The following is a 26,137-nucleotide window of genomic DNA, read 5'->3' as shown; positions in this document are numbered from 1 at the left end:
AGCAGCCATCAAGTGTTAGACAGTATTCTAGGTTATTGCGTGAAGTAGTTTTCGGTCCAAAAATTAGAATCTCTGTTTTTTCTGAATTTAGTAGTAGGAAATTACTGGTCATCCAGTTTTTTATATCGGCTATACATTCTGTTAATTTAGTCAGGGCGTGAAGAAATATAGAGCTGAGTATCATCAGCGTAACAATGAAAACTAACGCCATGCTTCCTAATGATATCTCCCAAGGGTAGCATGTACAGAGTGAAAAGCAACGGTCCTAGTACTGAGCCTTGCGGTACTCCATATTGAACTTGTGATCGATATGACATCTCTTCGTTTACTACTACAAACTGATAACGGTCAGATAAGTATGATTTGAACCATGACAATGCAATTCCACTAATGCCAACATAATTTTCTAGTCTATTTAAAAGAATATTGTGATCAATAGTGTCAAATGCAGCACTAAGATCCAGTAACACTGGACAACAACACATTATCAGAAGAAAAAACTAAATCAAAAAACAACAACAAATAGCTCAGATTCATATATAAAACTGGACTACACCATAGTATAACAGGTTATACAAAAAAATAAAAATAAAACATATTTCAAAAAGATAAAAGGACAAAGAAAGTCTAATGTCCAGAAAGTTACACAATTACAATATTATAACATAGGGGAATCAACTCAAAAATAATCTTATGCCAACCTTTAAGTGATGGAGGTTTATCACTCGTTTATCAATTAAGTAAAATATTTTTTTCCTGGCAGCAAAGGATAGAATACTATACAATTTCCTATTAACAGATAAAATACAATGCATCCATTAGGTATATCCAACAACAGTGAGACTGGGTCAAAATCCAACTGAGTATTAATGATCTTTTCCATTTTCCCTATAGCACCAAAATCCAATACCTTTGCAGTCTGTTACATGACCACAGATTATGTGTTAAAGTACCTATTTCAGTTTTACACTTCAAACACACAGGTGACAGAGCAACAGTATCTCCCAATCAACCTACAATTTAAAAAAAAAAAAAAAAAAAAAAACACCACAAAACAAGCTAGCTTATATCACCAAACAGCCATCTTTTTACCAAACTTTTAAATCTCCCAAAATCTTTTACTCCCTTTAATGACGCTGGTAATTTATTCCATTCAATAGCACTAGTATATAAAAAAATATTCTTCCCTACCAAACTTTTAAATTTACATGGACAAATATTAAAATTTCTACCCCTAGTACCATAAGAATGCTGTTGTCTCACCATGTAAAAATAATTTTCTAAATAACTTGGAACTATATTATTAACAATTTTATGAGTCATACCCAATTTAAAAAAAAACACCCTTTTTTCCACAGTCAATAAACCCAACTCCTTAAATGATTCGCTATGCAAATGTGTTCGTGAATGCACTTTTAAAATAATTCTAACTAATTTATTTTGAGCCTTTTGCAATTTATCTTTCATACCTTGAGAACAACTACTGTACCAAAATGAGGAAGCATAATCAAAATGGGGCTGAATCAAGACTCCTGCCAACAATTTTAAGGACTGAACATCCAATAAATCAGCTTGCCTAGCTAAAAACTTAATTTTACCACATATTTTTGTAAATACTTTTCTAGCCATAAAATCACCTGATAATTTATTATCTATTAAACAACCCAAATAATTTACTACATTTTTTGCCTCTATTTCCATATTGTTAATCTTAATCAAAAAAGTACCATCCTTATTCAATTTCCTTTTAGATGCAAAGAGAATGGCCTCAGTTTTACCTGCATGTAGGGAAAGCTTATTATCTAAAAACCATTTGGACATCTCTTGTAACTGAAGTCATTGTTTCCTCTAAGACCCCCTTATCATGATGAAACACTAAAACTGCATAAAGAAAAAGTTCCTCTGAACATGCTACTTTAACCCTCAGGGGTCTGAGGCTGATTTGGGGCTTGGAGAAGTTTTGACATGCCCTGACATTTGTGCTTTTTTCAGTTGTTCATAAACACATTAATGACACAAGTGTCATTACACTGTATTCATCACAAACTAGGCTACAATAATATGTAAGGAACATGTATGTACATGTTTTTGTTTTTGAAGGAATAATGTTTATGCGCGGTTATTGAAAAAACAAAAAACTTAAGTCACTGAAATAAGGCCAAAAAAAGTATATTAAATCTGTGTTCATAAGACTTCTGGGTATTGGAGGTTGTAGACTAGAGTTTTTGCTTCAGAATTATGTAAAAATTATGCTGCCTACTCCTTCATATAAAACAATAGAGAGATTTAGTTTTTGTAAGACACTTTTTGTCAAGAAACACAGTATGCGAGGAGGCGTGAATGATCATGAATAATGGGCCATTTACACCTGAGGAGACAAAAGAATCAAATAATAATGACCTAAATTACTTGCATATTAATGAGGCCTTTCAGTCAGGTAGGGTGTGAAAAAACCCTCTGTGATCATGTCTCAGCTCAATTTAAAATAATGGTATTCTATTATATTCTTTAAAATATAATGTATTTCTGTGATGCAGAAGAGTCTGAACAATTATGTTACCTCTATGTTCATTTCATATAGGCTTTTAGCTTAAAGCATGCACATTTGGAGAAATATTGATGGATTCTTATATGTTTATGTCAAATTTATATACAGAGGAGTAATATTTATTCTATATTTATTCTATATATAATCACTATGAGTGCTGGATACAATTCATACTTGCAGCCGGAGGGCGCTCTGTGCACCTTTAGGCCACAAATCCATATAAAGAAGAAGAACCAGGAACTAACTGCATGTCTTCTAGAGTTCGCTAACCATGGCTTTACCATCCAGATAAACACTTTTCAAGACAATAAATACACGATTGAGATGATGAATGCATGTATTGCTTCTGAATTTGCGTCTGAATAGCGCTCGCTCCGTGGGCGTGGCCGCATTAGCGGATAATGAGCTGAATCACGGACTTCTGACATGGCTCTCTTTTCATACAGATTACATAAACACAGAATGTTTGTTTTCACGATTTAAAACCTGACATTTCAACGTTTCTTTAGACATAAGTTTAATTTTTTTGTCATTCGTATTCACTAAGTTACAGTTCATTTTCTGAGAACTATCAGATTGGACTTTGTTCAGAGGGAGACGAGAGATCACGCATCATGTTAGTTTTCTTTATTTTACAAAAAGCACAGCATTTTGTTTGTACTCTGAGTGTACACAAATGAAAGAAGATATTCAACAGATTAAAATGGTGTATAACTCTTAATTGTATGTGCAACATTGATGGAGTATTTTGAGTCTCTTTCACACTGGTAAGAAAAAAAACGCGGTGGTATCACCGGCGATACCCTCAGACCTCAGAGTGTTAAGGTCATTTATGTATAAAAGAAAAAATAAGGGACCTAAAATACTCCCTTGAGGAACTCCACAATTAATAAATAAAGGACTAGATAATATACCCTTAATATCAACCCTCTGGCTCCTATCATCAAGGTAGGACTGAACCCACCTGAGGGATTTCTCATCAAACCCAACAGCCTTTAACTTTAAAATTTTATGGTCTACGGTATCAAATGCCTTCTGAAGGTCCAACATAACCATCCCACAATATTTGCCATTGTCAACCGCTTTCCTTATTTTATCTGTCATATATAATAAACAAGTTTCTGTTGAATGTAAAGGCCTAAACCCAGACTGTAAATCGTACAAGATACTGCTTTTACGAATATAAATTTCAATCTGGTCATAAATAAGTCTTTCCATAATCTTAGACACCACACCTAAGACAGAAACAGGCCTATATAATTAGCCATATTTAACTTACAACCCTTTTTATATAATGGTATAACTCTAGCACTTTTAAACTCTCTTGGTATTTTACCTTGCTCAACTGATAAGTTTAAAATATATGATACATAAGGAGCAATTACTCTAGCGGAGTCCCTAAAAGAATTTAGCAGAAATATTATCAATCCCAGGAGCCTTATTTATTTTTAATTCATTTATACATTTAAAAACTTCACTTTCAGTAATTGATCTCAACTTAAAGGAATCTTGAATAATTCCACGCTGCCGATAAAAAGATTGCACTTGCTTTTCATTATAAATATCAGATCTTCCAGGAAGATAAGTATATAATTTATTAGCTAATGATATAAAATACTGATTAAAAATGTCAGCAACTTCTTTTGGATTAGAAATTAAATTCTCCTCCACCTTTATATTAAATTTTGAAGACTTCATATTTACCGCATTTGAATAACCTAAATTCTTTAACACTCCCCAAAGCTTTTTGGGTTCATGTCTATTTTCATTTATCTTATCCTTAAAATAATTTCTTTTTGCTTCTCTTATCATATCCCTAACCTCATTTCTTCTTAATTTATAAAGCTCAAAACTACTAACTTCCAAATCATTCTTATACTTCTTAAAACAGTCATTCCTTAATTTCAGCCGACCTAATATTTCATTAGAGATCCAAGGTTCTGATCGTTGTTTAACTCTTACTTTCTTAACAGGAGCTACCCTATCTAAAACCTGACAAAATAATTCCTTAAAACACTCCCAAGCTTTATCAACATCCTTACAACCCAATACATATGACCAATCAACCTTTCCCAATTCCTCACAAAATAAATCAGGTCTATATTTTTTCATAGATCTCACAGATACAGTATTATGTCCATTAAATTTGGTCTTCAACACTTTTCTACATATATAAATTAAACAGTGATCACTCATATAACAATCAATAACACCACTGCAGCCTATCTTCACTGAGTCAGATACCAGTATTACATCAATAACGGACTGAGACTTTGGCGTATTTCTAGTTGGTACCTTAATAATTTGTTTCAATGCAAAGAAATCACAAAAATTTTTAAAGGACTTATACATTAGAGTCACTTTTCAACATATCCATATTTAAATCCCCACAAATTATAACCTCTGGATCATGGAGTTTCAGACCTTCATTTAAAACCCTTTCCAGCAACTCATAAAAGTCCAAATCATTTCTAACATTATACGTCAAATCAGATCGGACATATACACATACACCTCCTCCCTTACGATTTCGATCTCTTCTTATCAAACTGTAATTTGCAATTCCGATTTCAGAATCCAAGATCGAATCGTCCAACCATGTTTCACTACACCCAAGTACTGACAACTTGAGCTCAGAACATAACAGTCTTATCTCCGTGATCTTTGGAAGTAAGCTCCTAACATTCAGATGAGCGATGAGTAGACCCTTTGATGTCTTAAGTCTATACTGTAGACAGCTTCCTCCCGAATAGAGCTTACCGAATCTTAGCATAAGATCAAATGTCATCCCATGTTTCATCATCAATATCAGTATCTAACTCTTCTTCCCATTTACATTTGATTCTCCGTGTATCAACAGGAGAAATTGAACACATGGAACTATAAAACCTACCCAGAGACATTTTTCCAGATGAAAAAAAAAGTAGTCTCTCAATAGAAGACATTTCACAATTCCTAAGTGTTGTGATATTAGTAATATAATGTCTCAATTGGAGGAAACGAAAAAAAAAAATTGTTTGAACAACTGATACTTCTGAGTGAACTCCTCAAATGACATTAACTTATTGTCCGAAAACATATCCCCAAGCAGGGCACAATATTAGGTTTGGAAATAAGAGTACCTAAAGGCATAGCTTCAGATTTAGCTAAATTAATTTATAACCAGAGAAGGTACTGAACCAGTTAATCAACTCAATCAAAGTGGGAACTGACCTCTCAGGTTGAGATTAAAAAATAAATAAATAAATAAAAAATACATCATCAACATAAAGTGTAATCTTATGATGTATATGTCCTATCTGTAAACCTGGAATAGATGTTGCCGATCCATAGCCATCGCAAATTCATCGCATAAGTTGGTGAAACCAAGATGGCAGCAAGCTGGTTAAGTGCTATATGTCTCTTCTCTGTCTTCGTGTTGTTAATTTCCCAGTAACGATAGCACACTTCAGTATTTTTATAAAGATTTCTGAACAACTTTGTCATCTACCTGTGTGCGTCTGCGATTGTCTTTGGACTGCGGGCGTGGGTTGAGTGCTTTTGACAGCGAGCTGGGGGATTTGTTATTCTCCTGAGCCGGTGGACGTCGTTTCTGTGCGGCGTGCAAGCCGCACGCGAACTTCTGGTTCTACTGGTCCTGTGCTGCCCATCGCCCGTTCCCAGTTTCTGCTACAAGTATTGTCTGGACAAAGTTGCGATAAAGCGCTGACTGATGGCGTCGGCTCTTTGTTTACACGCTATCTAATTCAACATCATTTTTCAGATGACTCGGCGGATTGGAAACACGGACTGGATTATTTGTTACGTATTCTGGACTGTTTTGACAGACTGCCCTTCAGAATCGGTGGTTTGTAAATACGGACTGGATTCCACCATGCCACGGTTTCAGAGCTGCTTTTTAACTGATTGTGCATTGACTTTTAAACGGAGACTCATTTTGATTTTTACTGCACTATGTTTGTTTTACTTGTGCAGTTCTGTTGAAGTTCTTAATGCCTGTCAAGCTTCCGTTTCAGTTCTGTTTATTCCATTCACATCAGGCAGAAGCACATGTTCAACCAGTTGTTTATCATGGGGAAAGTCATTGCCTTTATTATCTCCAGCTATCCCTAGCTTAGTTTTTTTGGTTCGTACAACCAGCATTTTGGTCCTTCAGGACTATTTCTGTGTGCCTCTTCATCCTAGCACGACTGTTAACAAGGATTTTACCATCAAATCGTTCAGACAGATGCCTTACCATCCTTCTGTTGTTGATGTCCGGGAATATTCAACCAAATCCCGGCCCATTTGACTGTTCATCTTCGGATATTCCAGCGAGCAAATCCATACATTCATTAACTTTTGATTGTTTTTGTAATCATAAAGGTCTTGGACTAATGCATCTGAACATACGTAGTCTTCTCCCTAAAGTTGCTGAGCTCACTGCATACGTTCATACTGCAAATCCTGATATTCTTGTCATTTCTGAATCATGGCTTAAGAAATCTATTTTTAATTCTGCTGTTTCAATTCCTGGTTACAATATTTTTCATCAAGATAGAATTTCTAAAGGTGGGGGGGTTGCTGTCTATTGCAAGGATAATTTACAATGTTCAGTAATTTCTTTAAAATCTGTTGCTAAACAGTTTGAGTTAATACTCTTAAAAATTGCCTTATTTAAAAATGTATTTATTACTGTTGCTGGTTGTTATATACCACCCTCTGCTCCTGCATGTGCTTTGACTGTTTTGAGTGAAATAATTGCTCCTTACATCTCCTCTGAATTTATTTTGTTAGGGGACTTGAACTAGAATATGTTTGATCCTCCATCATCCTTAAAATTACAACTAGATGCGCTGAACCTGTCCAAGATTGTGCAGGCCCCAACAAGACTTAATTCTAAGACTATGGAATCTGGCTCATTAATCGACATTATTCTTACTAATAGGCCAGAGAGGTACACATCTGGAGTGTTCTGTCAAAGCCTTAGTGACCACTGTACTATAGCCTGTGTCCGCAAGGGCTCCACCTTAAGAAATCCTCCAGTGCTTGTTTTTAAACGTTTTTTGAAAAAGTTTAATGAACAGGCTTTTCTGAACGACCTGTTTGTTATGGACTGGTTTAGAATTGGGCTTATTCCTGATGTTGATGAGGCGTGGGCATATTTTAAACTTTTGTTCAGTACTGTTTTGAACAAACATGCCCCTCTTAAAAAGTTTAGAGTAAAAAATCGTCTCAGCCCTTGGTTCAGTCCAGATCTGTCCGAGCTTATTCGCCAAAAACACACTCTATGGCGCAAAGCAAAGACTTCTAATAATATCTCTGACTGGCAATCATACAGGGCTATGCAAAATAAATGTACTCAGTCTATCAGACAGGCAAAATCAAGTTATTTCAAGCACCGTTTGACTGTTAATGGCTCTGATCCTCGAAAACTCTGGAATACCATCAGAACAATGGAAAATGAAAACATCTCTTTCCGTTTGCCCACTGTAATTAAACATGATGGTGTTATCACAGACAAATCCAAAATGGTTAATCAGTTTAACCGACATTTTGTTAATGCTGGTTGTGCCTACGAAAATAGTTCCAGTATTTCTACATGTTCTTCTGCCAATTTGGCACCTGTTAGGGATTCACCGGTTTCAGGTTCCTACTCCTTTTCCTTTCAGTCAATACAAGAGATTGAAGTACTCAAGGAACTACTTAATCTGGATACTCACAAATCTGCTGGATTGGACGAATTAGACTCATTATTTTTAACAGAGATGTATAAAGTACTAGAGACCCAGACTTGAGTAAAAGTACAAGTGCTCTATCAAAAAAGTGACTTGAGTAGAAGTTGAAGTGCTCTTTAAGCACCACACTTAAAGGTGCCCTAGAATCAGAATTTGAATTTATCTCAGCATAGTTAAATAACAAGAGTTCAGTACATGGAAAAGACATACATTGAGTTTCAAACCCCATTGTTTCCTCTTTCTTATGTAAATCTCATTTGTTTAAAAGACTTCCGGAAAACACTCGGATCTCAACATAACACCGACTGTTACGTAACAGTCGGGATCATTAATATGTATGACCCCAATATTTGCATAATGCCAGCCCATGTTCGACGCATTAGACAAGGAAAGGCAGTATTAACGTCTGGATCTGTGCACAGACTAGGTAAGCAAGCAAGAACAACACATAAACACAACTTCATTCTTTATAAATCTCTCCAACAGTGTGTAATGTTAGCTTTAGCCACAGAGCATAGCCTCAAACTCACACAGAATCAAACGTAACCATCCAAATAAATACTTTACTCACATAATTCGAAGCATGCATACAGCGTGCATGACGAACATCTTGTAAAGATCCATTTGAGGGTTATATTAGCTGTGTGAACTTTGTTTATGCGATGTATATATAGTCGAGAGCTCGTGTGGCAGACGGAGCGCATCTCTTAAAGGGGCCACGCTGAAAAAATCCATGCATAGTTAATGATGCCCAAAAATAGGCAGTTAAAAAAATTAATTTAAAAAAATCTATGGGGTATTTTGAGCTGAAACTTCACAGACACATTCAGGGGACACCTAGGACTTATATTACATCTTGTAAAAAAACAATCTAGGGCACCTTTAAGTAGAAGTACTATAGTACTCAACATTTTTTGTACTTAAGTATTGCAAGTAGTTTATTTTAATATTTACTACTCAAGTACTGAAAGTAAAAGTACAAGTAGCCTATTGTGTTATGTAGTTATTAAAGAAAGTAGTCAAAAGTTTGAACATCATATTGTTTTTATTATTTCAAATGATAAACCTAAAGGACAATCACAATTCCTTTGGCTGTAACTTTTTGTAAACAAAAACAGATTAAGTGTGATTAAGTACCACTTGAGATGCTTTGTTTGTTGTCAGCACTTTGATTTCATTACCAAAAAGTTTATTTTGACTAATAGTGTAATTTTCTACCATATACAATTGAATAAAATTAACAGCTAGCTAACAACAACAACAACAACATGCTTTGCACTTTTTTCTGTTTTCACCTCACTCCAGTCTAAACTAGGCTAAATTTTTTTTTAGGTAATTTTTCTACACATTGTCATATAAATAACCTGAAAATACTGTAGTTCATTAAGATTAAATCTTACTAACCACTCTTACTAAAAAAAATGGGGTAAGCACACTTATATTCTCATTTCAAGAGGTGTTCTGAGTAAATGATTTGTTTGTAACACTTTATAATACGGTTTGATTTGTTAACATTACATTAGTTAATGTATTAGACTAATAACCAACATGAACTAACAAAGATTAATAAATACAGTAACAAATGTATTGATCATGGTTAATCTTAGTTAATAAAAATACAGCTGTTCATTGTTTGTATATGTTACTTGACAGTGCACATTAACTATGTAAACAAATAGAGAGCAATTTGAGAGCAAGACAGCGCTCGTGTTGTTTTAAGACGGTGAATGCGCGCGCGCGGCCGGGGCTCTCTCTCTCTCTCTCACTGCTCGTTCTTATATGCGCCCTGACAAGTGCAGCAGTCATTCTATTCTACATCACTCACCGAACAAATAAGGCTTTGGCAGCCGCCAAAAAACATTTCAGTGCAGGAAAACTCCTGCTTTATGTCAGTGTAAATCTATACTACCATTAACCTATAAAACACTACTACACTATAAAAACGGGCGTGTGATTAAGCAGCACCAAAGGAGACATGCTCTACGATTTATTTTTGGCAACAGTAGGCTGTCATAAAATAAGAGAAAGTTGACATTAGTGATGGGTCAAAAATACCATTCAACGCGCTGCGTGACAGCCTTTATGATAGCCAGCTAGTTAACGTTAAGTGAACACCGCAGCATGTCGCTAGTTAGCAAAAGGGCTTAACTTACTGATGGGATGAAGGTGGTGTTTTTGGTTCGTCCATCTTTTTCGCTGATCAAAAGGCAGAACGGGAGCACGCGCAGTCTTCTTAATCGCTTGATTCGCTCAGTGATGTGCCAGCTTCATCAAACCTGCCATCCACCGTTCTGGCAGTGGTAATGTGGGTTTGGAATGGAATGATTCGTAACATTTTTATAATAGTAACGAGTAACGATGCAGCACATAAAAAAATATCAGAGTAAAAGTATTAAACTCATCGAAAATATGTACTGAAGTAAAAGTGGAAGTAGGAGAAAAAAATAATACTCTAGTAAAGTACAGATACCGCCTTTTAGTACTTAAGTACAGTAGTGAAGTAGTTCTACTTTGTTACTATACATCTCTGATTTTTAAAGATATCAGCTTATATTATTGCAGCGCCTATCACTTGCATTTTTAATCTTTCACTCCGTACTGGTGTTTTCCCAAGGGATTGGAAATCTGCTGCTGTAACCCCACTTTTCAAAGTGGGTGATAACTCAGATTTAAACTGCTATAGACCTATTTCCATTTTGCCTTGTCTCTCTAAAGTATTAGAGAAGTTGGTCAATAAGCAGCTCACGCACCATTTGGAGACTCATAATGTTTTTAATCAGTTTCAGTCTGGCTTCAGATCCGGTCATAGTTGTATCACTGCTACACTTAAGGTTGTCAATGACATCATATGTGCCATTGACAACAAGGAATATTGTGTAGCTGCATTCGTTGACCTGGCAAAGGCTTTTGACTCCGTGGACCATGAATTATTGCTGGATAAACTACGAGGTATTGGACTCTCCGAGAGCTGTCTAGCTTGGTTCAAGAGTTACTGCACTGGTCGCTCACAATCAGTAAAGGTGGAGGGGTTTGGGTCAGATCCCCTGCCTCTATTTAAAGGGGTCCCACAAGGAAGCATACTGGGGCCTTTACTTTTTAATATTTGTTAACGATATTGCTTTTGCTGCAGGTGATTCTTACATACACTTATATGCTGATGACACTATTATTTATTCATTTAATTCTTCCCTGACTATCGCACTGTCCTTACTGCAGGCCAGTTTTACTCGTATCCAACATGCTTTCTCTAGTCTTCACCTAGTTTTAAATACAAATAAAACGAAATGTATGGTTTTTAATAGAAATTTACCAAACGTTGAACATCTGCCTAAGTCTCGAGTTATCGTCTTAAGTTAAGTACACAGGAGCTAAACCATTTAGAGCCTTATAGGTCATTAGCAAAACTTTATAATCGATACGGAACTTAATGGGTAACCAGTGTAGAGATGATAAAATTGGTGTTATATGATCATATTTTCTTGACCTGGTAAGAACTCTAGCAGCTGCATTTTGTACTAATTGTAGCTTATTTATTGAGGAAGCAGGACAACCAGCTAATAATGCATTACAGTAATCTAGTCGAGACGTCATGAAAGCATGAACTAACTTTTCTGCATCAGAAATAGATAACATATTCCGAATCTTAGCAATGTTTCTGAGGTGGAAGAAGGCTGTTTTTGTAACATATGAAATATGATTTTCAAAGGACAAGTTGCTGTCTAATATAACACCCAGGTCTTTAACTGTCGAGGATGGAGTAACAGTACATCCTTCTAAATGCAGATTGTAGTGTGAGAGATTCTGTGTACAGGTTTTTGGCCCAATAAGTAATACTTCAGTCTTATCTGAATTTAATAGAAGAAAATTACTAGTCATCCAATGTTTTACTTCTTTAACACATTCTGTCAGATTGGATAATTTAGAGATTTCATCTGGTTGTGTTGAAATATATAACTGAGTATCATCGGCATAGCAGTGGAAACTAATTCCATGTTTTCTTATAATATTGCCGAGTGGCAGCATGTAGATTGAAAATAGCAGAGGGCCTAACACTGATCCTTGCGCCACTCCATAGTTTACTATCGTGATCTTAGATTTTTCCCATTTATATATAACCAAATTGTGACCGTCTGAAAGGTATGACCTAAACCACCGTAATGCCTGGCCCTGAATACCAGTGTAATTTTGTATTTTATGATCTATAGTGTTGAACGCAGCACTGAGATCAAGTAAAACTAGTATTGATGTGGCAAACAATGCTTAATGATCAAACTAATGTTTTACAAACATTTTAACAATCTAATGAATATAATAAAATGAATAAGATACTTACTTTAAACAATAAAGTCTAAAAGATTAAGTTTGTCGTGATCTTGTACTGTATGGTGCTATCATTCCATGTGAGCTCCAACAGCGTTTTCTGTGATGTAATACGATTATATTTTAAGTCAAGTCTTTGAAAAATATAGCCAGGATTGCAAAACATGAAGTTAAGATGTACAAGATATAAAACTGAGATTGCAACATATTTTCTCCTTGATGAGTTCTTGCAAAATTGATTTAAAATAAGCTTGCCCAGTGACACTACTGTAGTGATTTTTACTCCATTCACCGGTGACGTAGTGATTTTTGATCACATGTCTCTTAAGGTGTGGTTATGAGTGTATCAGATGACCCCTCCCCCTTTTGTAATACGGGGCACCAGTTAAGAATACTATCTTAACAATTTAAGAACACTCCAAAAGAGCTGTTCAATAATTCAGAATTAATATAAAATGGAGGGAGTCGGTCAACTGATTTATCTGAAGGTTTTGTGAGAGTCCGGTCAACTAGTAGAGTCTTTGATCATTAACACAAGGAAGACACAGTTGTAATAAAATCAATAAAATTTATTAACAATAGACATGCAAGAGTAAATACCACAATGATGAATAATGAAATAATGAATATGCACTTCTAAAAGATAGTAAAATAATAATCACAGGAGAATACTGAATTAAATCAAAAGAAACAAATAAATAAAGTGAACACAGAATGGATAAATGCAATGCTGTTGAACTGAATGTAGGATGGAAGAGAATCGTATGGGAATGCTTATGGAAGCCACCTAATGGCTCTGGTAAAATGGTGATAAATAATTGCTTATTTATCATTCAACAAATAATATCCCTATTATTTGTAACAAGCTGACCTCAAGTAACTGTTATCTAAACAGGTTAGAATAACATATGCTGCATGTATAAACTAATGCCAAGGTCTCTAGAAAAGAGGTTTGGTAAGTTTATATTTACGTTCCACACAGTCGGGTGATCAATCCGGTAGCAGAGACGTCTTCCACTGATGATGCAGGCTGCGTGCAGTGGGAAGGCACGGAGTTGCGATCCAGTAGTCGTGCCACGCTGGGCTGGAGGATGCTGAACTTCGGTTGTGCCAAGCGGGTCCTTTAGGATGGACTGGGCAGCTGGGTCAGATGAATCTTCACAGGTTCCTATGCAGGCTGGCTGCGTCGCTGAGGAGCCGTGTGGTACAAGCAATGTCTGCCGATGCAGAGGTCCTTTGCGGACTGGGCTGCGCTGCTGTAGCAGCCGTAAGGGTCAGATGAAGTCCCTCAATGCTGGGGCCCTTTCGCACCTAGAGTGCAGCTGGAAGCAATGTAAAAGGTTTTGCTCGCGAAAGCTTCACCTTAACCGTCTTGTAGTCTCTTTCCTCATCAGGACAGAAACTCAGGACGTGGAGTGTCTGTTAATGTCTCCTTCCCCGTCGAGCTGGAAACGCAGAACAAGGGTGTGTCTACCCGGGGGACATATTTATCCCTTTCTGATGAGGAGGAGATTGAAATGTGGCGCCTTGCCGATCCTGGAGTGTGATTGGCTACTGTTATCTGAAGCAGCCCCGGTGTTGCCCACCCTAGTGTGGAACTCATTTGCATAGCATAAAGTACAGTGTTAAAATAGTGTCTTTAACATTTTACCCATGCATTATTTCATTACCAAACCTCTTTCAAATTATTAAAGGCATCGTAGGGAACAGATAGACACCAAACACAATATGAAATGGTTAAATCATCGTCCATGCATTTGTTTATCTGTTAACAGGTCTGTCCCATGACCTGCTTTTTTAACAGTCATCTTTGCATGAAGATGCATGAAGATGGAGTGGATGTGAAGCAGTTTAGATCAAATTAAGTCCTCCAAACATAGGTATGAATGGATTTAGATATATCTCTGTGGCCTCTCTTTATTTTGGTCACTGCTGCTCCATCCAGGAGGTCCTGAAGGAATTTTTATGGTAGTCCTTGCCTAAACCTTAGGAATGAGTTTAATGGTTAGAGTCAATGTGTCATCCAATGAGAAGTCTTCTCCTTGGTTTTGGTGGGTGCAGAAGGTCCCCCTTCCTGCTCTGGAAGAGGTGTCTGGTAGTTGTCCCAACATCTTATCTGATGTTGCTGAACATTTGTTTATGTTCATTCACCAAAGATCCAATCACGGTGTGGCACATCTTCCTACACACCAGCAGTTAGAGAGGGGCCCTGTCGTAAACTGGTCCCTGGAATGCCATCTTGACTGTTGTTCACAACACTACATTACTTAATTATGACTGTAGTTTCAAAACCAGGCCATACAATAAAGATACTTACTTTAATATGAAGTTTGTTGTGATGTCGTACTGCACGTTTGACTGACAATAAAAATGGCGCTATCATTCCACATGAGCTCCAATGTATGTTACAGCGTTGCTGCTCCAACCACCAAACCAACATGTGTGCTTGTAAACTTGCATGTGTATGTCCAGTCAACAATTAAAATTAAGTTGGTCAGACAATTTTTGAACCAACTTATTTCCACTTAAGTCAACTTTTTTTTTTTTTTTTTTATTGTCCAGTTAACTAATAGATAATAGTTATTACAACTTTTTGCAAGTTGGATTTTTTTTTACAGTGCACGTCATCTGGTGAGTCGAAACGCTTCACTGTCCCATTGATGGTCAGCCTCAAAGTTGCAGGATACAGCAGGGCATACCCAAACTACTACTTGTGCAATTGCTTTTTGATATCGTCGAAAGCCTTGCATTTCTTTATCACCATCGCAGAAAAAACGTTGAAGAATGAAATCCTCTGACATGCGTCTGTGCTCCTTTCGGGATCGGTACCAACATGACGAGCTGCTTTAATTTCAATCTTTAAGTAATCGAGCAGCCACCTTTCAAAGAAATGAACCAGATCACTGCATTCCATTCCCTCCTGCAAACTGTTAAATTCACAGAAGTGGACAGCGACACAGGAATACTGGTAATATAGTTTATTGAAACAACCAGGATGGCAGACAGAGTGCAGGTGAGTGAATGCAAGTAGATACGTTGGCAGATATGGATGTAGAACTGATACTTGTCTTGTATTGCAGGAATGGCAGATCGATGGCAGACTTGAAACTGAGCAGACACAGTTGAACTCATGGAGGACAAGGAGAACACTAGGAGACGAGGGAACACGCTGGAGACAGGTGAGTATCTTCGGAGGAGTCCTTGAGGTAAGCATATAGGTAAGTGCTATGTGCAAACGAGACCGGACAGTGACTTAGTGAGAGCGTGAGTCTTTTATGGTGCTGCTGATGAGGGTGTTGATTGATGTCAGGTGTGCGTGGTTAGTACTCCGGTGATGATGTGTGCTGTGTCTGTGTGAGGGTAGAGCCTGGCGTATCTGACACACAAACCAAATAGACGCAAATTACACCTGCGCCCACGAGTCTCCAAATCGTCGATGTGTGTTGACATTTCTCTCACTTTCTTTTGAAGATCAACCACCGTAGCCTGCAGTGATTCTGTTGAATTTTCCACACCGGCGATTCGTTCCTTCGCCTGGCCCACTCACTTCACCAGGGCCTGGAACTGAACAGTTTGATCGTTTATCACGGCTAGAACAGTATTCACTTTCTCATTTATTACCTTAATAATGTTTCCATTTAATTTGTCCAAAGCTTAAGCAAAGTTGAGTTGGAACTCTCCTTGCTACTCTTCATGCTCACATCATGCTCATCACCGCTGATAGCAGTAACTTAACTTTTTGGCACAATCTTCTTAGCTTTGGGCATTCTGTCAGAACCTTTTGAAAAATATTGATCCAAAGACATGGCACAATAACCATCTAACCAAGCAGAATAATTTCACTGAGTGAAAATATAAATTAACCGAATATTTGAACTAATGTCACGGGAGCTTGCCAAAAGACGTGTCTACTCTATGATGCCATCTTCCTCCTCCCCCAACATTACTCAATTTAATATTAACAAATTCTGAAGATTAAATTAATATTTCTTAACTTTCTGAATGTTATTAATTCATATAATTACTGAGAAAATTAAGTTGTGATCTCGAGATCACAAGAAAAGTTGTGATGATGAGAAAACAAGAAAGAGAAAAAATTATATTAATCCATGGTCGTATAGGGCTTCCATAACTTCGATCCCAATGTCCAGATACAAGAAACTTATTGGCTAACAGAATCTTTGCAGTTAGCTTGAGTATAAGGTTTTTGTTTCTTCCTCATTCCTTAAACCTCTTAGTGAGTTTGTTCCTGGTCTCTTTTGCTGCTTACTGAAGAACTGAAACACTGTTTTCCTTTTCTTTCTCTGTTTTTTTTGTTTGTTTTTTTCTTTTTCTGTTTTCTGTGAAGCTGCTTTTGGAACAATGTGCACTGCAAAAACTAAAATGAAAGACATTATGCAGAAAATACAAGATTGAAAAGTACTGATTTAGATTTTAATTTATACATTAAATCCTTTATTTTTTCATATTTTTAAATCTGTTCTTTTGTTGTTTCACCAGTGCCAATGGAGATGATCAGACTGGAGAGCGGAATTCTCCTCAGCCAGTAGATGATGAACTACAGAGAGTCAAAGACCAGCACAAAACCAGCATGAAGAACAAGTATGAGAGATTATTTGAGGGAATTAAACTCCAAGAGAATGAAACCCTCCTGAACAGGATCTACACACAGCTCTACATCATAGAGGGAGAGAGTGAAGGAGTGAATGAACAATATGAGGTTTTACAGATGGAGAAAACAGCCAGAACACAACACTCACAAGACACTCCAATCGACTGCAATGACATCTTTAGAGGCTCACCTGAACCAGGAAGTGAGGAGAAACAACAAATCAAGACTGTTCTTACTAAAGGCATCGCTGGAATCGGAAAAACCGTCTCTGTGCAGAAGTTCATTCTGGACTGGGCAGAGGGAAAAGCCAATCAGGATGTAGATTTCATGTTTGTACTTCCATTTAGAGAGATGAACTTGATCCAAGATCATCAGTACAGTCTTCACAGACTTCTGCTGGACTTTCATCCTGAACTTCAAGATCTAGACTCAAAGATTTATGAGGAGTGTAAAGTTGTGTTCATCTTTGATGGTCTGGATGAAAGCAGAAGCACACTGATGTTTTCAGATGCTCAGAAAGTTTCTGATGTGACTGAGACTTCATCAGTAGGTGTATTGATGTCAAAGCTCATTACAGGAGGGCTGCTTCCCTCTGCTCTCATCTGGATCACCTCCAGACCAGCAGCAGCCAATCAGATCCCCTCCAAATACATCAACCGTCTGACAGAGATTCAGGGATTCAATGAGCTTCAGAAGGAGGAATATTTCAGGAAGAGAATCAGTGACGAGCATCAAGCCAGCAGAATCATCTCACACATCAGAAGAGCAAGAAGCCTCCACATCATGTGCCACATACCCGTCTTCTGCTGGATCTCATCCACTGTGCTTCAGAAGCTCCTGAAAGAAGATCTGAGTGCAGAAATCCCTCAAACTCTGACTGAAATGTACATCCACTTCCTGCTGATTCAGATCAACATGAGGAATCAGAAGTATGAAAATAATAAGAGAAAACAAAAAAAACTTCTGCCGTCCAACAGAGAAGTGATTGTGAAACTTGCTGAAGTGGCTTTCAATCAGCTGATGAAGGGCAATGTGATGTTCTATGAGGAGGACCTGAGAGAGAGCGGCATAGACGTCACTGACGCCTCAGTGTATTCTGGGATTTGCACTGAGATCTTTAAGGAGGAATCAGCGATTCATCAGAGGAAAGTCTACAGCTTCATTCATCTGAGCTTTCAGGAGTTTCTTGCTGCTTTCTATCTGTTTTACTCATATGTGGTCAAGAACATTGAATCACTGCACAAATTTAGAGTTTCCAGATTTAACTCTCTGTATGATCTACTAACATCAGCAGTAGATAAAGCCCTCAAGAGTGAGAATGGACAGCTGGATCTGTTCCTGCGGTTCCTACTGGGCGTCTCACAGGAGTCCAATCAGATACTTTTACAGGATCTACTGACACACACAGAGAAAAGCTCAGAGAGAATCGGGAGGATTTCAAAATACATTAAAGGCAAGATCAAAGATCCAAATAATAATCTCTCAGCTGACCAATCAATAAATCTGTTCCTCTGTCTGCTGGAAGTCAAAGATCAGTCTCTGTCCAGAGAGATTCAGGAGTTTGTGAAATCAGACAAACACTCAGAGGAGAAACTCTCTCCTGGTCACTGCTCAGCAATCGCCTACATGATTCAGATGTCAGAGGAGGTGCTGGATGAGCTGAACCTCAAGAAATACAACACATCAGATGAGGGTAGAAGAAGACTGATACCAGCTGTGATCAACTGCAGGAAAGCTCTGTGAGTGTAAAATTATTAATAAATGAAGAATCATTTTTAATAATGAACTGTAATAATATATAATATATAATTACTGTATTCACGGAGACAAGAGCCGTCGCTATTTTCATTTTTAAACACTTGCAGTCTCTATAATTCATAAACACAACTTCATTCTTTATAAATCTCGTAACCTATATATCGGTGCATAGTTAATGATGCCCAAAAACAGGCAGTTAAAAAAATGAATTAAAAAAATCTGTGGGGTATTTTGAGCTGAAACTTCACAGACACATTCAGGGGACACCTTAGACTTATATTACATCTTTTAAAAAGAAGTTCTAGGGCACCTTTAAATTAGATTAGATTTGACCTGTAGAAACCCTGTTATAGCAAATTGGGTAAAAATAAGAGGGTGATCTCAAAGCATGTTGAAAGTGACACACTTCCTGCTGCCAGTTGGTGGTGCTATAACTTTGACTCACAATAGTCACATCCATGTGATCAGCCTTGTACAATGAACACATATCCGAAGTTTCATCAAAATCAAATAATGTATGCAGAAGTTATAACACTTCCTGTTTCCCTTTTCTCGCCATAAATTCTCTGCCTCGCCATGGCTAAACCATTTGAGATATCAGAAATCCACTGAAAATTTAGCATCATCATTGTCTTGCTTTCATGCTGACCGAGTTTGGTGGTGATCGGATTAATCACCTAGGAGGAGTACATCAAATTCCAGAGCATGCGTTTTTCAAACAACCCGTAATAGCCGACTTCCTATTGAGCCGGCATATAACTTACAGCACGAAAGTTGTTTGGCCCAATGAGGTCTATATGTGTGCAAGCATGTTTGATATATGGACCAAGATTTAGCAAATAAAGTTTACAGTTGAAGAAATAAAGTGAAATGAGTGGAGTATATAGAAAACGTTTATTTATAGAGTGTGAAGTGCAGACATTGGCTTTTTTTTTCTCCATACACTTAATTTGGCAATATGTTGGTCTTGTGCTGTAGTGTTTTAAATCCAGGTAGTGTTAGAGCTTCTGTAAAGCTGTCCATTTTACATACAGTTTGTTTATATTGAGTATTGCTCGTTTGCCTTCTTTCCGTTGTTGCTTCATTATTGGAATCAGTTTTTTCCGTCATCCCGTTTTTGTCCATCGTTTTTGGATTTCTCGAGGGAACTGGTCATTTAGCCCGAAATGTGAGCCTCATAATTCCCGTCTTTCATTTTTCACTAGTTCTTTGTTTATGATGTTCAAATTTTACCACTATTGAACAAAGTCGTTTGTGATCCATGTTTATTTGACCGATCCGGTGTACACGATGAAAGGAGATTGTATTGACAGTTTCATGGGTATTTTTAAAGTGGAATGCATAAATTCTTTAATGGTCTCTTCCAGGTTTCCTTGTGTTGTTCCGGGTTTGTCTGAGAATATCAAATTATCTTGCATGCTTCGGCACTGGAGATCCAGGATAGTTTCTTTCATTTGTTTATTCTCTTAAATTCATTAATTTACTTCATGTAAGAATGGCAAGTTTTTAATGGATTCCAGCAGGAATCCACTGTTGTAGTGTTGTCCTCTGCCTCTGCTGAGTCCTCCTGCTGGTGCTTTTTCTGCGGTTGAGGCATGATGTTGCGTCCATAAAAATAATGGTCTAAAAACTGCTCTAGATTTTCAATGCTCTCCACAAATCAAGCATTCTGTGTTAGTTCAGGCAAGCCTCGTAGTCAAGCTCCGCTATCAGCTGATTCGCAAATTCTAACCCCAATTATATCATCTGATCTGATTTTATTTATTTTATAAAAGCACAACATTTTTTTTTTTTTTTTTGTGAGTGTACACAAATAAAGTTTCTGTCAATGTCTAACACTTGTAAGTTTGAACAAAAATTAAGTATTTTAAGTGTGTAGGTTTCTGCAATGTGAAAAAAATCCAGTGTTTCCCAACTCCAGAGTGTTGATATTGGTAAATTTCTTCTTCTGTACCGTTGACCTGTGGGAGTCCTCAAGGCTCCACACTAGCTGTTATGTTATTCTCTTTATACATTCTTCCTCTTGGTACTATCTTTGAAATGTATGGCTTAAATTATCATTGTTATGCAGACAACACACAAATATATTTTCCTCTTAAACATAAGAATGATGTCTAGAACAGTTGGCCACTTGCCTTTTGGATGTTAAAACATAGACGTGTTTGAATGAGAATAAAACTGAGGTTATGCTAAAGACTTGGAAACAGGGTATAAAATGTTTATAGAGGAGATAAAAAATATAAAAAATAAATGGTAACACTTTACTTGAAGGGGTGTGCATAAGACTGACATGACACCTTCATAATCTTGACATGACACATGTCATGACATTAGCAAAACATCATAACCTGCCATAAACATGACATAGCAGATTAGTTATCAAACTTAAAAAACTACTTAGCTTTATGGGTTAACATTCCATTACATTATTTTGGTAACACTTCAGTATAGGGAACACATATATAAATGATTAACTATGACTTTTCCCTCAATAAACTCTTAATTTACTGCTTATTATAGTTAATTGTTATGTTTAGGTATTGGGTAGGATTAAGAATGTAGAATAAGATCATGCAGAATAAGGCATTAATATGTGCTTTATAAGTACTAATAAATAGCCAATATTTTAGCCATATGAATGCTAATAGTAATAAGCAACTAGTTAAAAGACTCTAAAATAAAGTGTTACCATTATTTTATAACAGTGTCATCTTTTTTTTAAGAAATTTGAAATTGTCTATTATCTGACCTTCTTTTGGTGGAAACGTAAAAAAACAAAATACAAAAACAAAAAAAACATGAAATAAAAATAGTCATGACGCTGTTATAAAATTATTTGTCAGAGTACTGTCACTTAATGACATTTTAATGACAAGTTCAATTTGTACCACTGTACTTGAGCTCATGATACATATTCATGACACTATTATAATGGCCTCATGACAGCCAATGTCAAAACCAACCACATGACAGTTTAATGTAATGTTAACCCATAAAGCTAAATAATGTCAAGTTGTCATGACAAAGACACTGACAGGTTATGATGTATTGGTTTATGTCAAGTTGTCATAACTCGGACATCTCAAACAATGTCATCTTTGCATTAAAAATGACATAATTGAGCAAATGACACTTAATGACAGTTGTCATAAACATTCAAAAAACCTCCTTCATATTCATGACATGTGTAATGTCATGATTATGAAGGTGTCATGTCAGTCTTATGCACACCCCTTCAAGTAAAGTGTTACCAAATAAATATACAAAATTAGTTAGAAATAGGCATAGAAAGAATAACCTACCATGGATTTCGGAAGAGGTATGGATGCTCATGAAAAAGCGTGATAATGTTCTAAAAAAAGCTATAAAATCTGTTTTATGACAGGATCGACTTATGTTTAATTGCTTAAGACATAAGGTGGTTAAGACATTACAGCAGGCTAAGGCACAATATTTTATTAATATTTTAAATGAGGCTAAAGGAAATGGCAAAAAAAATGTGGCAAACTTTTAATCAATTGACAAAGAAAGAATCTAAATCATGTATTAAATGTTCAGAATTAAATCATGAAGGAAGAATACTTAATAAACCTGATGAAATTGTAGATACTTTTAATAATTATTTTGTTGACTCAGTTCAAAGATTGACTGATAAATTTGGTACCAGATATAGAGAACTTAACTCTGTTAACTCAGCTGAAACTGCTTTTGATTTAACAACAGTATCAGAGAACAAGATTCAGAATGTTATGAAAACCTTTAAAAATTCATACGCTAAAGATATAGATGGTTTAAATTGCAATTTTTAAAAAAAAAAAAATAACTGAATATTTTTTAGTACCAATTACACACCTTGTGAACTTATCGATCAAGCAATCTGTTTTTCCAAATTGCTGGAAAACTGGGATAGTCACCCCAGTCTTCAAAGCAGGTGTTCCACTAAACGTAGCAAATTATAGGCCAATCTCAATCTTGTCACCTGTATCAAAAATAACAGAAAAAGTAGTAACTGAGCAAATTGTAATTTTTTTAGATACACAAAATAACTTATTGTGCCCTATGCAATTCGGGTTTCGTAAACGGCACTCTACGGAGACTGCTGTATGTTACTTCATTGAGCAAGTACGATTAAAATTAGATAAGGGTGGGGTTGTGGGTGCTGTGTTTCTCGATTTGCAAAAAGCATTTGACACGTTAAACCATAATATTTTGTTATCTAATTTAACTCATTTTAATTTTTCTATGCAAACAATGAAATGGATTGAGTCTTATCTTATATCAAGGAAGCAACGCACCCGGATTAAAACACGTATATCTTCAACAAGACACTGTTCATCAGGGGTACCTCAGGGGTCCATACTAGGACCTCTTCTTTGTAGTCTGTACTTGAATGATCTTCCAGATGTTTGTCCTGATGCATTTATTCAAATGTATGCAGACGATACTGTGATTTATGTACATGCTAAAACAAATGAACAGGTATCACAAAAGTTATCTGCTGCCATGGCCAAAATCTCAGACTGGTTTAATCAGTGTTGTTTATTGTTAAACGTCAAGAAAACTGCTTGTATGTATTTTAAGATTAGAAAGATGGAGGAGGTTGTACCAGATATATTGGTAAATGGTGAAAGATTACAGATTGTATCGGACTTTAAATACCTTGGAGTTATTTTAGACACTCACTTAACATTTGAAAAGCATGTTAAAAAAATAGTTTGTAGAGTTACACCCCAACATAGAAATTTTAAATTTATACAGAGTCAACTTTTAGCAGAAGCTGCAAGAATCTTTCTGCACTCTTTTATCTTTTCTCATTTCTCTTATTGCATTACTTCATGGTCCCAAGCAGGGAAATCTACTCTTAGACCTTTACATAGTTTATACAAACGTGCTTTAAAAGTCTTTGATAAGAAACCAGACAGATATCATTATTGTCTTATAATTCAAAAACATAATCTTTTTACTTTTAAAAACTTTGTAATATTTCACAATTGTAGTTTAATGTATAAAATCGTGAATGATCTTGCACCTCCACCTTTAAAGACGTTTGTTTGACTGCGCAATGAAAGTATAAGACAGACAAGGGCCTCGTTAAGAGGTGACTGTGAAGCGCATTTTAGAAAAACAGATTTTGGACGATCAGCTTTTTCTGTAAAAGCTGTTAATAATTGGAATAGTTTACCAACTGATATTAGACAGTGTACTACCTTTGTCCAGTTTAAATTACATTTGAAAAGATTTTTAAAGGCATGTCAAGTCTGTGATCATTAATTATACAAGGTAATGATTTTTGAATATGTTTTTATACTTTTTGTATTCTATTGTGTTTAATTTCTATGGTATTTTTATTAATAATTTGATGTACTCCTGCCCAGGGACAGCAGATGAAATTTAGCTCTGTAGCTAATTCTGGGGTAATATTTTATTGTCCATTGTTCCTGTCAAATAAAGAATAAATAATACAAAAATAATAATAATGGTGATTACCCCTTTTGGCGTACATTGTACGGCAAATGTAAATCTTGGTGTTCTGGCACCTTATTTTAAGCCACATGTGACAAATCTGGGCATGGTGTTGGATAGTCCCCTAAAGCTTGTTGGACAGGTTAACCAAGTTGTGATTTCAAGCTTTTACCAGTTGTGAACCCTGGTAAAAAGGAAGTCTTTCCTTTCATTCACAGATTTTGAAAGAGTAATACATGGTTTCATCACCACAAGGCTTGATTTTTGCAATTCTCATTATTTGGGGATTAGTCAATCTTCCATAAATTGCCTTCAGGTGGTTCAGAATGCTGCTGTCACAGCTCTGATTGGAGATCGTAAACAGGAATATATAACTCCTGTCCTTCAGTCACTTCATTGGCTACCTGCGTTATAGTTCTTTTATTAGTTTTTAAGTTGCTAAATGGGTTAGCGCCTTCTTACCTTTCTGATCTGCTGACAGTCCACCAACCTGCAAGAGCTCTTAGGTCTGCCAATTTGAAGCTGGTTCCTAGATCTATGCTCAAGACTTGGGGAGATTGAGCATTTTCCATAGCTGCCCCAAGACTTTGGAACAGTCTGCCTATGGAAATTAGAACTGCTCCTACTCTGTCCATTTTTAAATATAGGTTAAATACTTTTTTATTTGATCTGTCTTATAATATATGACTTTTGATACAGTTGTCCTGTTTTGATATTTTGTAGATTTAATCTGTGATTGTGTTGTTTTTATTCTGTTAATGGTTTTTACTTTGTACAGCACATTGGTCAGTGGCAGCTGTTTAATTGTGCTTTATAAATAAATTGAAATTGAAATAAATTGTTTGATCAGTGCTGGAGCTGAACTTTGCAGGAAGATGGATCTCCATGAACAGAATTGAGCATCTCTGATTTATTTATTTTTAATAATTTGTTCAGATTTGCCTGTTTTATTATTTTATGAGTTTGAACAAGATGTTTTTTTTATGAAAAATATTAAGGGAACAGAATTGCATTTAAAACTGTCTTCTTCTGCAAGTTTTACAGACACCCAGTTAAAATTAAAATCCACTTTTGTTTTTTATCAAAATTCAGAGAAATAAAAATTATTTTGAGATTGTTAGAGATGCAGATACAGACATTGGCATTGCTACACACCTTTAACTCAAATACATGTGTGAATATTGATAATGTCAGTCAAGCTAATGCAGTCGAAGTAGCATGTAATAGCAATTTTAAGCTGTGAGACTTTAATGTATTTATTGTTATTTCAGTATTGTTTTAATTTTATTTGTGTTTTTTTCATCTTCTAGTTTTTCTGGCTGTGATCTCACTGCTCAGCATTGTGAAATAGTTTCATCAGCTCTTCAATCCTCAAACTGTGATTCAGCAATAAAGCTGCTCTCAGCTGGACTAAAGAGTCACCTGCAGATACTGTGGTATTTAATAACATAAGAGATCATTTAAAGTCAGCTGGTCATAATGTTAATGTGTGTTTGTAGATGATCCAACTGTTGTTGTGTGTTCTGCTCTCTTCTAGTCTTTCTGGTTGTGCTCTCACTGCTCAGCACTGTGAAAAAATGTCATCAGCTCTTCAATCCTCAAACTGTATCCTGAGACAGCTGGACCTGACTAACAATTACCTGCAGGATTCAGGAGTGAAGCTACTCTCAGATGGACTGCAGAGTCCAAACTGTCAGCTGCAGATACTGAGGTATTTAA

General features: G+C 36.3%; 1 pseudogene; it reads left to right on the top strand.

The window, feature by feature from the left end:
• The window catches only part of LOC125250791, a 79,305-nt pseudogene that overhangs the window by 33,601 nt on the left and 19,567 nt on the right, over window positions 1-26,137 (top strand).

The sequence above is a fragment of the Megalobrama amblycephala genome, linkage group LG17 (assembly GCF_018812025.1).
Source record: "Megalobrama amblycephala isolate DHTTF-2021 linkage group LG17, ASM1881202v1, whole genome shotgun sequence".
NCBI lineage: Eukaryota > Metazoa > Chordata > Actinopteri > Cypriniformes > Xenocyprididae > Megalobrama > Megalobrama amblycephala.
The sequence above is the reverse complement of the archived record's forward strand: the minus strand, read 5'-3'. Positions and strand labels throughout refer to the sequence as shown.